Genomic DNA, 14,079 nt, shown 5'->3' on the forward strand with positions numbered 1-14,079 from the left:
TCTTTATTGATCCTCAGTCTAGATGTTCTGTCCATTGATGAGAGTGGTGAATTGAAGTCTCCAACTATTATGGTATATGTGTCTATTTCCCTTTTCAGTGTTTGCAGTGTATTCCTCACGTATTTTGGGGCATTCTGGTTCGGTGCGTAAATATTTATGATTGTTATGTCTTCTTGTTTAATTGTTCCTTTTATTAGTATATAGTGTCCTTCTTTGTCTCTTTTAACTGTTTTACATTTGACGTCTAATTTGTTGGATATTAGTATAGCCACTCCTGCTATTTTCTGGTTGTTACTTGCATGAAATATCTTTTCCCAACCTTTCACTTTCAACCTATGTTTATCTTTGGGTCTAAGATGTGTTTCCTGTAGACAGCATATAGAAGGATCCTGTTTTTTAATCCATTCTGCCAGTCTATGTCTTTTGATTGGGGAATTCAGTCCATTAACATTTAGTGTTATTACTGTTTGGATAATATTTTCCTCTACCATTTTGCCTTTTGTATTATATATATCATATCTGACTTTCCTTCTTTCTACACTCTTCTCCATACCTCTCTCTTCTGTCTTTTCATATCTGACTCTAGTGCTCCCTTTAGTATTTCTTGCAGAGCTGGTCTCTTGGTCACAAATTCTCTCAGTGACTTTTTGTCTGAGAATGTTTTAATTTCTCCCTCATTTTTGAAGGATGATTTTGCTGGATATAGGATCTTGGTTGGCAGTTTTTCTCTTTTAGTAATTTAAATATATCATCCCACTGTCTTCTAGCCTCCATGGTTTCTGCTGAGAAATCTACACACAGTCTTTTTGGGTTTCCCTTGTATGTGATGGATTGTTTTTCTCTTGCTGCTTTCAAGATCCTCACTTTCTCTTTGACCTCTGACATTCTAACTAGTAAGTGTCTTGGAGAACGCCTATTTGGGTCTAATCTCTTTGGGGTGCTCTGCACTTCTTGGATCTGTAATTTTAGGTCTTTCATAAGAGTTGGGAAATTTTCAGTGATAATTTCTTCTATTATTTTTTCTCCTCTTTTTCCCTTCTCTTCTCCCTCTGGGACACCCACAACATGTATATTTGTGCGGTTCATATTTTCCTTGAGTTCCCTGATACCCTGTTCAAATTTTTCCATTCTTTTCCCGATAGTTTCTGTTTCTTTTTGGAATTCAGATGTTCCATCCTCAAAATCACTAATTCTGTCTTCTGTCTCTTTAAATCTATCATTGTAGGTATCCATTGTTTTTTCCATCTTTTCTACTTTATCCTTCACTTCCATAAGCTCTGTGATTTGTTTTTTCAGTTTTTCTATTTGTTCTTTTTGTTCAGCCCATGTCTTCTTCATGTCCTCCCTCAATTTATCGATTTCGTTTTTGAAGAGGTTTTCCATTTCTGTTCGTATATTCAGCATTAGTTGTTTCAGCTCCTGTATCTCATTTGAACTATTCGTTTGTTCCTTTGACTGGGCCATATTTTCAATTTTCTGAGCGTGATCTGTTATCTTCTGCTGGCATCTGGGCATTTAGTCAGATTTCCCTGGGTGTTGGACCCAACAGGTTGAAAGATTTTTCTGTGAAATCTCTGGGTTCTGTTTTTCTTTTCCTGCCCAGTAGGTGGCGCTCGTGGCACACGTTTGTCTGTGGGTTCCACCAGTAAAAGGTGCTGTGGGTCCTTTAACTTTGGAAAACTCTCACCGTGGGGGAGGTTCGCCAGCTGAAGCGGCTTGGAATAGTGCCAGCCGGCCAGGGGGTCCGAATGTGGGGAGAGTTGCCGGCCGCCACAGCCCGGGAGAGTGCCCAACCGAATTTCCTAGTCAGCCTGGGATGCCAAGCATGGCAGGAGGGCACCAGCCGCCACAGCCCAGGAAAGTGCACCGTTCCCAGCCTGACTGGGGAGTCACGTGTTTGGAAGTGACCCCCCCTTGTCACCGTTCTCTGTGGTCTATGGATTTCTGACCCAACTCTCTCAGTTGGTCCAGGGTGCCTCACGTGGTGGGGGTGCCAGCCACTGCGGCCCGAGGTGACCGCCTGCCCAATTCTGCCAGCTGGCCTGGGAATGTGGAAGGGAGGGACTCCGGCCTCTTGCCGTCCTGCCCGGGAAAGCCCACACCCCTCGGCGATCCCACGGGAGCTGGTTCTCCCAGACAGTCAGCCATTCCAGGATGGGGTATGCTGTCCCTTTGATCTCCACCATGGCTCTGGGAACTGCTCTGTATCGTCTCCACTCCCCCAGTAACTGTTCTCAGTCTCAGGCATGAGCAAGAAGAAAAAGACATAATTTTATGGCTTTTCATATGATGTAAATTCAATCAAGAAATGTCTTAGGACTGGTATGGGAGAAGAATGCAGCAAATGGAAAATTAAGACTAGAATATCCATTCAAGATCACTTGAAATATACTTAGGATGATTTTTCAGCATCCTTAAAGTACAAAAAAATAGTTTTCTATGTTAATTACAAAAATTGCGTAAACAAATATGTTAATACAAAATATGCAATGTGAGAGTCAGCATATATGAACATTCTCCTTCATTATGCTCTATAATTTCTTAATGTAGGGGAGAGATTTGTGAATGAAGAAAAATGGAAAAATTAGGAAATAATGAAAGGTTTTATATTTGAAAACTAATTGGATAGACTATTTATTTCATATACCATCTAATTGGACTTTATGAATCTTCATGTTTCCTAAAGACAATGTATCTTTTGTGAGAAAATAGTAGAGTTTTATGGATTATCAGGAATTTTTAGTGTTCTATAATATTGGGTGTGGACAATGACATAGATGCTTTCAGTGTATAGCCCCATAAATTTCATTTTCATTATAATGAGAAAAAAATTTTTCCATGTGTATGTAGAAGTTCATCCAGTTATCAAGTTGTCATCACTAGGGTTGGAGTAGGTGGATTTCAGGTCCTTTGGATGGGATGAACTGAGGAGAGGACAGCATCAGTCTGGGGTTTGCTGTTGGAATTCTGGCCTGTGTCTGTTCAGGAGGAAGCTGTGGGAAGATTTGAGTTAGCATCATATGTACTTGCCAATCAGTCAAGCATATGAGATAATGTCTCAGGAACAATTCCAATTTGAAAAAGCATTAGCTGAAATGGGCAAGGAAACCTTTTCCCACTCTAAGGACAATAGGTAAAATTCAAAAATGAGCTCTGGATTGGATATTTTCACTTTCTGATTTGGGTTTGTGTGGTTACATAGGAGAGTGTTGCTGTTTTGAGGAAACATACACTGGTGTATTTTGTGTTAAGGGGTAAATGTGATGAAGGTATAACCACTGAGATTTTGAACAGACCAGGCATTCTTCACACTGTTATTACAATTTTATATATAAAATCTATACATTCAATAATTATTTCACAATCTGTTTAATTACCTTGTCAATACCATGCCATTAATGGAGGGCAAAATTAATTCCCATAATAGAGACTAAACTCTACGCAGGTTGACATCAATCAAAGTTGTGATACTAAGTCTGAATTTAGTTAAGGAGGTAGTGAGTGAATATTATATGAATGGTCACTTTGTATTCAGTGTTATAAATGATGTTGTGATACTATGGAAACAGTACTATATTTGGATTCAATTTTTGCACATGAATCCTTCACCTGGGAACTCTGAAAACTGATTGTCTTTTAAGCAAGGCTGAATGCTAAGGAGAAAGTCACTTATTGTCTCTAGTTAAAATATTGAGTAAAGGCTTTTCCATGTAGATGATATTCCTAAGGTTTCATTACAGTGTAACTTCTCTTATGTCTTCTAAGGTTAGAATACTGGGCAAAGACTTTCTGACATAAATGACATTCATAGGGTTTCTCTCCAGTATGAGTGTTCTCATGTCATCTAAGGTTAGAATAATGGCTGAAGGCTTTCCCACATAGATGGCATTCATATGGTTTCTCTCCAGTGTGAGTTCTCTCATGTGGTTTAAGGCTATAATAATGAGTGAAGGCTTTGCCACATAAATGACATTCATATGGTTTCTCTCCAATGTGAATTCTCTCATGTTTCACTCAAGATCCAAGGGTAAAGACTTTCCCACATAGATGGCATTCATATGGTTTTTCTCCAGTGTGAGTTCTCTCATGCTGTTTAAGGCTAGAAGAATGAGTGAAGGCTTTCGCACACAGATGACATTCATAGGATTTCTCTCCAGTATGAGTGTTCTCATGTTGTTTAAGACTAGAATAATAAGTGAAGACTTTCCCATATAGTTGGCATTTGTGCTGGTTTGAAAGGAAGTATGCCCCCTAAGAAAAGCCATGTTTTAATATAAATCTCATTTCTTAAAGGTAGAATAATCCTTATTCAATACTGTATATTTGAAACTGTAATGAGATCATCTCCCTGGTTGATGTGATTTAGTTAAGAAAAGTTGTTAAACTGGATTAGGGGATGACATGTCTCCACCCATTTGAGTGGGTCTTGATTAGTTTCTGAAGTCCTATAAAAGAGGAAACATTTTGGAGAATGAGAGATTCAGAGAGATTCAGAGAGAGAAGAGAGTCCACCAGCCAGTGACCTTTGGAGATGAAGAATGAAAACACCTCCCAGGGAGCTTCATGAAACTGGAAGCCAGGAGAGAAAGTTAGCAGATGATGCTGTATTTGCCATGTGCCCTTCCAGCTGAGAGAGAAGCCCTGACTGTGTTTGCCATGGGCCATCTCACTTGAGAGAGAAACCCTGAACTTCATCAGCCTAATTGAACCAAGGTATCTTTCCCTGGATGCCTTTGATTGGACATTACTATAGACTTGTTGTAATTGGGACATTTTCTCGGCCTTAGAACTGTAAACTAGCAACTCATTAAATCACCCCTTTTAAAAGCCATTCCGTTTCTGGTATATTGTATTCCGGCAGCTAGCAAACTAGAACAGCATTCATTTGTTTTCTCCCCAGTGTGAGTTCTCTCATGTTGTCTCAATTCAGAATATTTAGTAAAGGGTTTCTCAAATAGATGATATTCACGGGGTTCCTCTCCAACATGAGTTCCATTGTAATGTGTATGGCCAGAATTTTGAACAAAGGATTTCTCAATTAGATGACATTCATATGACTTACTTCCAGGGTGAAAATTCTGTTGTTGATTAAAAGATGATAGATCACGGATGGCTTTTCCAAATAGATTGCTAAAGTAGGATTTCATTCCTTTGTGAGTTAATACATGTTGAATCACTCTGGAATTATGAGTGCAATCTTCTGGCAATTTATGACATATAATACCATTCTTTTGAGTATGAGAATTCTGCTCCTAGGAAGTAGAGGAGAGAATGTAAGAGGTTTGTCCATAGATATCAATCCATATGCATCTGAATTCAAAACTAACCAATCGGTGACACTCCCCAATTAAAATATTTCCCATGTTATTTATGAATCATTTTATTCTTCTGCATGTACAGAGATCTACTCTTTTATAGCTTCTCAACTGCAGAACTTTCTAATCAGTCTTGAAGACTTTATAATGTTTCAGAGATTGAGTAGATGAGCTGTATTTATAGAATTATCTTTTTGTATATAGGAAGGTTATATTATTGTGTTCAAATCAATTGTTTTCTATATTCAAATTATCACAGACTTTTCCTGGATTCACACTTAAACCAACTTACAGTTAAGTGATTGTACTGAATTTTTAATTTATTCCACTTCCAGGTATCTATTTGGAAGACCAGGGTTACAGCCATAATGCTTACCAATGACCTGATGGTAGATATGTCTTTCTTGCAGATATGATGCACAGATGGCATTTCTTGTTCTTTAACACTATCTTCCCTGCCTGAAAGAACTGAAAAACCAATTAATTTCAAGATGAGCATTAGGAAAATGAATATGTTGAAGCAGCACACATAGCCATATAATTGTTTCTAAAATGACAGTTATCTGAGAAACAACATCAAATTAAGGATCACTTGAGGTAGTAGAAGCTTTTATATGATACTATCGATTAGAAAATATTTTCAAGATTTAATTATAAGAAAAATTATTTCAAAAATATTATGTTGGAGAGGTAAAGAGAGGGAAAAGCATTGAAGCCAAGGATGAGAAATGGGTCATAAGTGAAAGTTTAAATCCAATTGTCAATAGACATCTATTTTGCCAAAGCTAATGACATGTGAATACAGATTGATAAGCATTTGATACTTTGAACTGAGGAAATTTCCCCAATATGTGCATTTCAGAAAATATAACTTGCAGAAATCTGCAGGTGATATTTGAGTCATTCATTGATAATGCTCCTCCCTGTCCTGAATACATGTTCCAAGGAAGTGCTCACCTGAATTCTGGTTTTGAAAAAATCCAATTTCTTCTTCCCACAATTCCTCCCCTTGAACCAACTTTGAAGCTACATCTGATTTACAGATATGATATCTTGTTTATGGGAAAAAATACAAGAAATTTTGACTTCTGTGCACTTAACAGTATATTATCATGAAGTCCAGAGAAGGTGATTGTGTAGTTTGCAAGTGGCTGAAAGGCAATATACTAGAACTGGAATATTTTTATAAAGGTGAATTTAATTATTTACAAGTTTACAGTTCTAAGGACATGAAAGTGTCCAACTTAAAGCATTAACAAGGTTGCCTTCACTCAAGAAAAGCCAATGGGTCAGAAACACCTGTCAGCAGGGTAGGCACATGGCTGGCATCTGATGATCACTTGCTCCTGGGCTTAATTGTTTTCAGCCTCTGTTCCTGTGGCTATTATTCACTTTGCTTCTTCAGGGCTGGCTTTCATCTCTTGGCTTCCCTTGGCTCTACCCAGATTCTGCTTTGCTTAACATCTTATGGCAATATCTACTGGGCTCCAAGCATCTCCAAATATCTGTGTCCCTATTCTCCGTGTGTCTGCATCAGGGTAAGACCTGCTGTGAAATTTCTTTTGGCTCTGATGCTTCTGTAATTTCTGATTCTCTCCAAAATGTTCCCTCTTTTAAAAGATTCCAGTAAACTAATCAAGACCTACCTGGAATGGGTTGAGTCACATCTCCATCTAATTAAAAGTCAAACCCACAATTGTGCATGTCCCATCTCCATAAAATGATCTAATCAAAATTCTCAGCCTACATTTATTTAATCAGGATTAAAATAGCTGCTCCAACAAGACTGGATCAGTATTAAAACATGGCTTTTCTGGGGTACATAACATTGTCAAACTGGCACATTACAACTTTTGGGTCCTCAAAAAGACATATTTTCAATATACAAAACACATTCACTCCATCAATTTAACCATTTCAATTCAATTCAAATACAATAAGATGTTAAAGCCACTAAAAACTCTCAACAAAGTCAATTATAGACATTGTCTGCTCTAAGGCAAAAATTCTCCTCTGGCTCTGGACGTGTGAAATTTAGAGCAGGTTATCTGCTGCCAATATGCAAAAGCAGGACATTCATAGGATAAATGTTTCCATTGCTATAGAGAGATATATAAAAAATAAAATCGGGCCACTGTACTCATACAGTTCTGGAAACCTACATGCTTTCTCCATTAGATTTAAAATTCTGAGAGGCATATCTCCTTTGGGCTTTAGAAAGCAAATTAAAAAGAAAGCAGAGGTATGGATTCTAGTTAAAATATTTTCTGGGCACATACAATTTCAAACCACCACATTGCACACTCTGCAACCCAGAAAGACCTGTTCTTTCTACAGGCAAAGTACATTTATTCCACTAAAATATCCTCCCAAAATTTAAGCCATTTTAAAAGCAATGCGTAGTACAAAGTCTAATCAAAATTGGTTCTGGGTGCTCTCTGCCTGTGTACTTGTGAAATCTATGGAAGAATGTACAATGGAGTGACAAGAATAAAATAAATGCTTCCACTTGATTGATAGGTGAAAGGAAAGCACAGTTTATGGTTACAAACCCTGAATGGCATACTCTATTACATTTCAAGTTCTGAGAGTCACATACATAATAAAATTTTGTCCCCCAAGACTGATGAAGTGGCAATTTCAGCTCTCCCAAGTACTTGTTCAACAACCATGCTCTCTGTAAACACAGGAGTGAAATCTCCAACCTCTCAGGACTTTGGGGTTGTGGTCTGACTCTGAAAGCCCTGGGGAATAGTCACAACCCTCTCAGAACAGTGAGGTGGCAGAGAGAAATTCTACATTCCTAATGGGTTATGATTCCACCATCTGAAAGAGCGAGGTTGTACTAACCATGGGGTGGGAGGCCAACACACTCCAAGCTGTGAAAAAGACACACCCTTTCTACAGATATTGGTGAGTCCACCTTCTTGCCTCAGATGTCTTTGGTCCAGACCTCAGCTTCAATGATTCTGCCCTTGAAGTGATTTTTCCTGCAATCTGTCCCTTTTCATCAAGGCTACCAGTGGTTCTTCAGGAAGATTTTGCAAACGACTTGTCAGTTGTGAATATTGCACACAGAGTCCAAACCATCAGACAGAACAAAATTTCACAAATCTCTCCTGGATAACTGCACTTCCAATCTTGAGTAGAACAGAATTGCTGACTTGTCTCATGTTTAATTAAACCCTCACATTAAGCACTATTCTCTGGGAGGCCACTTTCCAGAAGCTCCAGTTTCTCTAAACCACCAATATCTGGTTTCTTTAAGCCAATGATTTCAGTTCTTAGCTTATCACATTCCTCCCATATTTTAACATAAGTGGCAATTAGAATTCTGAACTTCCCATGCTTATCTTGGAAATTGCCTCAGTTAAATATCCAAGTTCATGAAAGAAGATCTCTCTTCCACGCAATATCAGAAGTCAATAGTGACAGGAATCACCTTTCCTCCTGTCTCCATAATACATCATCATTTCCTTCTTGAGCATTACTGGAAATACCTTTCACGTTCATATGTCTTTGAATGCTCTCTTCAAAGATATCTAAGCCATTTCTATAAATGACCACACAATCCTTCCAGCCTCAACCAATTATCCAATTCTGAAGCTGTATTGCCTTTTGTGGTATATGCAACAAAAGCATACCAAATGCCTGGGCCAAACTCTGTCTTCAGTTTCCTAGGCTACTTAAGCAATAGCATAAAATGGGCTGGTTAAAAATAGAAATTTATTGGTTTATTGTTTTGAGCCTTGGGAAATGTCCAAATCCATACATCATCAAGGCAACACTTTCTCCCCAAGACTGTGGCTTTCTGAGACTCACAATTGGAAACTGTTGTTCCTTAGTTTGCTGTATGGCAAGATATATGATGCTGTCTCCTGGTTTCTTTCTTTTCTTCAAGGTTTCATTTATTCAAAATTTTATACCTGTGGCTTTTTCTCTCTCTGTCTGAATTTTATTCACTTATAAAAGACTTCAGTAATAGATGAAAACTAATCCTGCTTGAGATAGGACACAACTTAACTTAACTGAAGTAACTTCATCAAAAGTTAATACAAACAATTGTTCACATGAAAAGGAATGGATTAGATTTAAGAATATGCTTTTATTGCAGTACATACAGCTTCAAACCACTATCATGACTAGAAAAGAATATAACTGTTGAAGGTCAGTCAGAGGAAAAGTACCTGGAATATAGAATATTGACCAGTTTTCACCATCAAAGTGTTAAATCTTGGACTTGTGCCCAAATACAGTGAGACCTTCTGGTTGCTGAGCCAAGCTCAAGAACAGACTGCAGAACACTCTATATTTTCAGACAAGGAAAATTCTAGATTTCCATAATAGTTTATTATGATTTTCACAAAGAATTAAAAAACAATGTGATGGTTAAGTTCATATGTCAACTTGGCCATGTGAGGGTGCCAAGTTTTCTGATCAAGTAAGCACTGGCATAACCATTAGTTCAAAGAAATTTCATGGCTGATTAATAAATTGAAGGCTGGTTTACTAAATCATTACTTAGTTTACTGCATCTGTGGCTAATTACATCTATTATCAAATAAGGGAATGTCTTCCACAAAGAGAGAATCGAATCAGTTGGATTTAATTCAATTTGTTGAAGACTTTAAAGGGAGAAGATAGAGAACTTCCATGTCTTATTCCGCCAGCCAACCCCTCCTGGAGAGTTCATGGATGACCTTCATTGGAGTTGCCAGCTAGTGCCTACATTATAAAATTTGACTCATGCATCAACACAGTTGGTGTGAGATACTTTTATAAAATCTCATATTTACAGATATATTCTGTTGGCTCTGTTTCTCTGGAGAACCCTGAGTAACACAATAAGTTCCCTTGGAACATTCTAAGTTAATGTGGAAAATGATATGCCTGTTGTGTTATTACTATCATCTGAATCCACACAAAATCCCTAGAGTACAACAATTACTTAGATCATATTTAATCTCTTTATTTATCCTTATAGAAAATACTCATTGTATTCTCAACAGTGTGCTGAGTATAAAAGAAATACATGGAATTTGTGTTCACAAAGATTATATTTTAGTCAGGGGAAGAGCTAGATGCAAGTAATAAGTAAAGAGACAAAAATCTTAGATAGTTTTTCATGTTATGAAATAACGTAGAATATGAATATAAAGTAAAATCTAAAACAATATAAACAAGCTGTTCTAGACACTTCTTAAGAGGATTAGATAGGTAAGTTTGATACTCACCCACTGAGAGTAAATGACTGATATTCTCCAGCATCACATCTCTGACCAGCCTTCTCTGGGATGAATCCAGCATGACCCACTCTGCCTGAGTAAATTCTATAACTACATCTTTCAATTTCACTAAGTCCTAAAAGCATCAGAGATACAGGTATTCAGAAAGGGCCATCTGCTGATATTCAGATCACAATGGCTGGAAGCTTAGCACTGAAGAACTGATAACTGCTGCAGAAAGCTCAAACTGCATTTGAGTTTCAAGTCAGATGATTCTCAATACTGAACAATCTGTCTTTCAAAGGTGTGGACACATACATATACACACTGATTATTTGACTCAATTAATTTTAAAAATCTCAAAAAAACACGTGGTCTAATAGAATCTTAACATTTCCCAATGAACTGGTCATTATGACTTGCAGATGGTGAGGTATAATTTTCACTTCAGCATTTATAATAAAAAACTATTTTCTACCTATTTCAAGTAAATATACAGACTCATCACAGGACAATAAACACTCATGTGTTGCCACTTTTATAACTATAGTTATATTACTGCCCCATATGACCTGTTTTCTCTCATCTATGTCATCATTTCACAAACAGTTTGAAATTTTGAAAGATGTAATGAACTTATGTGTAAAGTACTTTGCATCCAAACTTAATATACAGCTATATTATTCAATAGAATGGCAGCAAACTTTGCAGCTAAATATAGAATTTTACAGAACTAAATAGGTATCGTGGATAAGTTGGAACAGTGTATGCTACCTCATTAAATTTTCCATAACTTCAGGTATTTATCATAAAATACAAGTATGGATCAGTGGCTCCCTTCACAGACTCCTGAAACTCCTATACTGAAGGATAAGCCTAGCTCCCCATCCCAGGGATATCAGATCATTCACACTCAATTTTTCTTGGGATATTCAAAACCTATGTTCATTCTGTCTTCATTATCTTCACCTCCTCTTTATGTTTAACAATAAAAGAAGGCCCTTAAGCCATTCTGGTCTCTCCAATTCATCACAAAATTTCCCAGGGACATGAATTTTACTCTACTTACTATACTCCTGAATGCAAGTTAACATTAAAGAAACAACACTTCTTTTCATTACTCCTATTTACAAAATTTGAATAAACTGCTTAAAATAAGGGGAAAAGAGCAATGAGAACAAAAGAAAGAGAAAATTTTAGGTGTCCATTTTAAAAGTTTTAAAAATGTACAAATATACAATATTAAAACTTTAAGAAATTATGATTTGAGGAAAATAAATTATTCTTCTTTTCCTTCTATTAACTAATCCTCACATTTGTTTCTCTCAACAATTCAAAACCCTCCACCTTAGCAACTGTAGCCCTGTACTGATGAACTCACTTTCTGAGCACCAGCCTCCCTACCAACTATAAATATCTTCTATTACTCAGTTCTATCAACTAAGTTCACTGTACATCTAAGCCATTTGCAGGCATTAACAGGATCAATGAGTACATTATTTCTCTAAAGAGGACATGGGCTGAATGAGAACAAACCTCTCAGTTCTCCAGTGAATACAGAGTCTTAATGGAGTCTGCAACAAACTTGTGTTGGAAAGATTACCTATTGATGAATGATCACTGTGCCAGTTTGAGAGGATTGATGTACCCTAAAAAAAACCATGTTTTAATCCTAATCAGTCTTGTGAGAGCAATGGTTTCTTCCAATCCTTATTTATCATTATAGGTTGCAAGCTTGATAAGATTATCATTACAGAGAAATGCCTCAATCAATGTGGGTACTAAACTTGATTAGATGGAGATGTGTCTCCACTCATTCTACCTGGGTTTTGATTAGTTTTCTGGAATCCTATAAAAGAGGAGACATTTCAGACAGAGTCCCTTTTGAGAACAAGAAGAGAGGTACAGAGCCATGACAGAAGGATGAGAGAACCACAGAGTCTACCAGCCAGCAACCTTTGGAGATGAAGAAGGAAAATGCCTCCCAGGGAGCTTCATGAAGCAAGAGGTCTGGAAAGAGAGCCAGCAGATGACACCGTGCTTGCCATATGCCCTTCCAGCTGAGAGAGAAATGCTGAATGTCATCAGCTTTCTTAAACCAAGGTATCTTTTCCTGGATGTCTGAGAATGGACATTTCCACAGATATATTTTAACTGGATAATTTCACAGCCTTAAAACTATAAACAAGCAACTTGTTAAATTCCCCCTTTAAAAGCCATTCTGTCCATTCCTGTAGCTGACTTTTATGAGACTTTTACTGGTTTTAACCTTGTATTGTATTTGTAACGTTACTGAAATGGTTTAAGGTTCTCTGACATTGTAATGGAACGAATGTATTTTGTATATGGGGAAAACATTTGGTTTTTAGGGTCCAGAGGGTGGAATGTGCCAGTTTGAAAGGATTTATGGGCCCTAGAGAAGCAAAAACCATGTTTTAATCCTAATCAATGTTGTGAGAACCACAGTTTCTTCTAATCCTTATTCAGTACTACAGGTTGGAAATTTAAACAGCAAACTTGAACAATCACCATCCCAGAGGCCAGGATAAATACAACTTTAGCTTAGATCCCTCAAAAGCTTCTAAATGAGATTAGAATATTCTTCTAGTTTGTTAGCTGCCAGAATACAATATCCCAGAAATGGAACAGCTTTTAAAAAGGAGAATTTAATAAATTGCTAGTTTACAGTTTTAAGGCTGTGAAATTGTCTAAATTAAAACAGGTCTATAGAAATGTCCAAACTAAGACATCCAAGGAAAGATACCTTGGTTCAAGAAGGTGATGACATTCAGCATTTCTCTCTCAGTTGGTGGGGCCCATATCAAACGTGGTGTATGCTAGCTTTCTCTCCAGACCTCTTGCTTCATGAAGCTCCTTGGGAGGCATTTTTCTTCTTCATCTTCAAAGGTCACTGGCCAGTGGACTTTCTCCTTCATGTGACTATGTCATTCTGAAGCATTCCCTCAAATGCTTCTTATTTTAAAAGATTCCACTAAACAAATGAAGATCTATACAGAATGGGTGGAAACATGTCTCCATCTAACCAAGTATAATACTTACAAATGATTAACCACATCTCCATGAAGATAACCTAATCAAGTTTCCAACCTATAGTGCTGAATAGTGATTAGAAGAAACCATTGCTCCTACAAGATTGATTAGGATTCAAGCATGGCTTTTCTAGGGCACATAAATCCTTTCAAACTGGCACAAATATCTATGCACATCTGCTGAAAGCACATGGGTAATTTCAGTAAAAAGAAGAATTCCTTACTCACCAGTGGCTGCATGGTCAACAGTTCAGCTGACAATTGTCTTCTTCTCACTTTACACTCACAACAACATAAGCACTGGGTAAGCAAAACTGAGATTGTAGAAAGAAGCTATTAGATTCTGGACTTATCCTTGACTTTCAGGCACAACTCTCATGACTCCTAATCTTCCACCTGGGAATGACCCCAATCTAATAAACAAGAACATGAAATATGCCCTAAGAGAATAACTTCTTTGTACAGATAAGATGAAAACCATTGAGTTTT

General features: G+C 37.3%; 1 long non-coding RNA gene across 1 annotated transcript; it reads right to left on the reverse strand.

Moving 5' to 3' along the window:
• Window positions 1-2,438: 2,438 nt before the first annotated feature.
• Window positions 2,439-13,856, reverse strand: LOC143672772 (uncharacterized). The gene is made up of 4 exons (XR_013170021.1): window positions 13,819-13,856; window positions 5,692-5,783; window positions 5,063-5,252; window positions 2,439-2,993 (listed from the first exon to the last, which is right to left on the reverse strand). It is a non-coding gene; the product is annotated as an uncharacterized LOC143672772 (long non-coding RNA).
• Between the last annotated feature and the right edge of the window lie 223 nt (window positions 13,857-14,079).

The sequence above is a fragment of the Tamandua tetradactyla genome (assembly GCF_023851605.1).
Source record: "Tamandua tetradactyla isolate mTamTet1 chromosome 15 unlocalized genomic scaffold, mTamTet1.pri SUPER_15_unloc_2, whole genome shotgun sequence".
Taxonomy (NCBI): domain Eukaryota; kingdom Metazoa; phylum Chordata; class Mammalia; order Pilosa; family Myrmecophagidae; genus Tamandua; species Tamandua tetradactyla.